This window comes from Chrysochloris asiatica, unplaced genomic scaffold (assembly GCF_000296735.1).
Source record: "Chrysochloris asiatica unplaced genomic scaffold, ChrAsi1.0 scaffold00113, whole genome shotgun sequence".
Taxonomy (NCBI): domain Eukaryota; kingdom Metazoa; phylum Chordata; class Mammalia; order Afrosoricida; family Chrysochloridae; genus Chrysochloris; species Chrysochloris asiatica.
The window spans coordinates 9,504,792-9,508,842 of NW_006408631.1; the positions used below are offsets into that span (position 1 = coordinate 9,504,792).

The following is a 4,051-nucleotide window of genomic DNA, read 5'->3' on the forward strand; positions in this document are numbered from 1 at the left end:
AAAAAAAAACACTTTTCATCCTGTCAGGTTTTATGTATCAATATACTATAAGGCTAAGATCCTGCTAATTTGTTTTTTAAAACCTTCTGATGCATTCTAGGAGTCCTAGATTGGAGCTGGGGGTTAATGCTCTGGACTGCAAAGTCAGTTTGAACACAAGGTTGGTGGTTTAAGTTCACCAGCTACACCTTGGAAACCCTATACAGGGTCATTATGAGTCAGAACAGACTCAACAATGGCACTTAACAACAATGTATTCTAGCCAACACTGTCATTATTATCCAATCACAGTGGTGCTAGAATCCTGTGCTTTCTTCTATAAGCTTTATAAGCACATTCACTGTAAACTATTGTTTTCACCACTGTCAGTATTTTGTTGTCATTGTGAATTGAATAAAGGCTTACAGAGTAGATCATCAGTTTTACATTCAACAAACCACACACTTCGTTTCATTTCCATTTCAATCCCCACAATGTAACATCACTTATCCCACTTTCTCCCTGTGTTTCTTGTTTCCATTTCTCTTTCCTTCCCTACCCTTCCTAATTTTGTTCTTAGGTAAAGGCTGCCATTTTGATCTCGAATGGTTGCCCATTCTATGTTTTGCATACCGCACTAATGTTGTTGTCCCCTATATATCTAGTGTTTTGATGAAAATTTAACCATGGGGGTGAGTTCAGTTCTAGGCCTGAAGAGTGGCCAATGACCATAGTCTCAAGTTCCATCAATCTCTAGATGACCAGTTAGCTTGTTCTTTTCTATGATTTGGAGTTTTGTTCCACATTTTCTCCCATCCTATCCAGGATCTTCTGATGTGAACCCATTCAGAGCAGTTGGTATTGGTAACTAGGCATCATCTAGTTCTTCCTATCTCAGGATAAAGAAGACTGATGTTTCTGTGGCCAATTAGTCAATTGAACTATTTTTTCCCAAGTGTCTTAAATTTTTATCACTCTTCTTTTCTCCACACAGGGAGAGACCATTAGTTGCACCTTAGATGGCCATTCATCAAGGTCAGCAGCTCATGCTCACCAGCCACTCTTTGGAAACCCTATACAAGATCGCTATGGGTCAGAACCGACTCGATGACAAATAACAACAATGCACCAATGTAGAATATAGAAAATTTTCTTTGTGGACTGTTATGCCAATTGACCATGGTGTCCCCTGAGACTATGCCTGAACCCCCAGACCCAGCAAGTCATTCCCTCAAAGTGTTTGGTAATGCATAAAACATTTTCATAAATTTTCCTCCTGTATGTGGAATCTTGGTGTGGCTAACCACAAGATCAGTGGTTTGAACCCACCAGGCACTCCTCAGAAACCCTACTACCCAGGGTCACTATGAGTAGTAACAAACTCTAAGACACTTTATAACAGCAACAACATGTTCCACCACATTCATGGATATGTTTGGAACAAAGATAAATACTCATGTATAAAATATCTTCTGTCAACCTTTATATATGAGGATGAGTAAAAAATTATCCACCCTCTGGCTGTAGAATTCACTTTAATCAACTTTTAGAAAAGAAAAATACATCATTTTTCAACGTAAGTTCTTTGCTTTTCAATACACTTAGCCCATATGTCAACAATCTTTCATATTGCCTATTAAATACTGTTTTTGGCTGAACAATTAGCCACTAATGCACTGCTTTCTTCACTTCATCAGAGGTGGATCTTCATTCTCAAAGAGCTGCTTTCAGGAGACTAAACAGGTGAAAGTCTGATGAAGCAAGATCAGGGCTATAGGGAGAATGCTTTAGCACCTCAAAACAAAGTTTTTGCAAAGTGTCAACAGTGTGGGCATAGGTGTGTGGACATGAATTGTTAGGCAAGATTACAACACCCTTGGATAGCAATCCTCTCTATTTAATCCAAAATTTAGGTTTCAGCTAGCTTCAATAGCTTAATGATCACAACTTGACTAGAGGAAGAGTTTGAAAAACAAAGGAGTGCTAGTGTGCAAGCACAGCACACATAGTGAACATTTTGGTCTTTGTCCTTGGGTAAGTCTGGCCCCTGGGTCCATGTGGCTCAAAAGTAGGAGCAGATAATAAAGTGATCCACCAATCTTGCAGTTCAAACCAACCTTACAATTCAGTGCATTATCCTGCAGTGCCACACCAAACTCTTTTTATAATAATAACCCCCTTTAACTTTAAAGCAGTGTGGGAATACCTTCAGTTTAAAAAATTGAAATCCCTTTGAAACCAGATCATTAATACTGGAGAATGCCATATGAATTTACCGAAGGTGAAAAAATTTTCACTCATGTGTCATGTCTCAGTAAATATAGAAGTTATGTTGGAGAGAAATCTTGTGGTTCTAAGAAATGTTGAAGAACTTTTAGCTAGATGACAAATATCATTGGACAGAAGGAAATTCTTATTGGAGAAAAATGAGTGTGTATTAGAGAGCTTAATTAAATATTACAAAGTTTATAGTGAAAGAAACTTGTACTGAATATGATATAAGTTTTTATTCAAATCTCTTCTCATACTCTTCACTTGAAAAATCATACAGGGAAGAAATTCTCTAACTGAATGTGGAAGAACTTTCTGTTGAAAGTAAATTATTATTCATCAAAAAGTTCATACTGGAGAGAAACCTTGTGAATGTGGGAAAGCTTCCATTCAGATGTCAATCTTTAATCAGGAGAAAATTTATAGTGGGGAGAACTCCTCTTCCTGTAAAGTATGTGGGAAAGTCTTCAACCAAAAATCAAATCTCACTGAGCATGAACATTTTCATACTCAGGAGAAACCTTTTGAATGTAATACGTGTGGAAAACCATCAGCCAAAAGCAATATACCATTAAACATCAGAACTCATACAGGAGAGAAGCTTTTTGAATGTAATGAATGTGGAAAATCATTCAGTCAGAAGGAAAACCACCTTACTCATCAGAAAATCCATACTGGAGAGAAACCTTTTGAGTGTAAGAATTGTGGGAAAGCTTTAATTCAAAAGTCAAATCTCATCAGACACCAGAGAACTCACACAGGAGAAAAGCCTTTTGTATGTAAGGAGTGTGGGAAAACCTTCAGTGACAAATCAAATCTTACTGAGCATGAGAAATTTTATATTGTAGAGAAACCTTTTAAATGCAGTGACTGTGGAACGGCTTTTGGCCAAAAGAAGTACCTCATAAAACATCAAAACATTCACACTGGAGGAAAACCCTATGAATGTAATAAATGCAGAAAAGCTTTCTCTCAATGAACATCACTTATTGTACGTGTGAGAATCCATTCAGTTGATAAACCTTATGAATGCAATGTGTGTGGAAAAGCCTTCTCTCAAAGCTCATCTCTTACTGTGCATGTGAGAAGCCACACACATGAGAAGCCCTATGGTTGTAATGAATTCTCAACACTTGCTCTACATTTGAGAATACATACAGGTAAGAAGCCATATCAATATAGTGAATGCGGGAAAGCTTTCAGCCAGAAGTCACACCACATTAGACATCAGAAAATTCATACTAATTAAAAACTCTTGAAAATGGGAAAGTCTTTATCAGGAATTCACACCACATAGCACATAGAAATAATTTTTCTGACGCAAACACCATAAATGAGGTAAACCTTAACAAAGCTAAAAGCTTATTGGATTCCAGAGTCCATGTCATACTAAAGAGAGTGTTGTGAAATGACTGTATGTGAAATGACTGCCCAGCAGCAACCTGCAGCAAAGATAATGTTGAAGCTGACATTTGGAACAAGAAGCAGATACCTGTTGTTATCATTGCTGTTAACATGGGTTTGCATATATGCTTCAATGTGATAAGAAAAATAAATTTGGAAAAGAAGAGCAACATTTTTGAGGTGATATGATACATTCAACTACACAAAATATTGTGGTATTGATGCAACAGAGCAGAAGAGAACCCAGAAATCGATCTATGCATTTAGTAGAATTTGGAAATTATAGAAATAGCATCAGGAAGTAAGGAGATAATTGTGCTATTTAAAGTACTTGGTTTAGATGTTTCTCTACAAGAGGAAAATAGATCATAAGCAGTACACAAAAGTTAAATCCAAA

At 36.9% G+C, this 4,051-nt stretch overlaps 2 pseudogenes; one reads left to right on the plus strand and one right to left on the minus strand.

Annotated features, from left to right (window-relative positions):
• The window catches only part of LOC102843014, a 16,884-nt pseudogene extending 16,274 nt beyond the window's left edge, over positions 1-610 (minus strand).
• A 1,974-nt stretch (positions 611-2,584) lies between these two features.
• Positions 2,585-3,499, plus strand: LOC102825769 (annotated as a pseudogene).
• Positions 3,500-4,051: the final 552 nt, after the last annotated feature.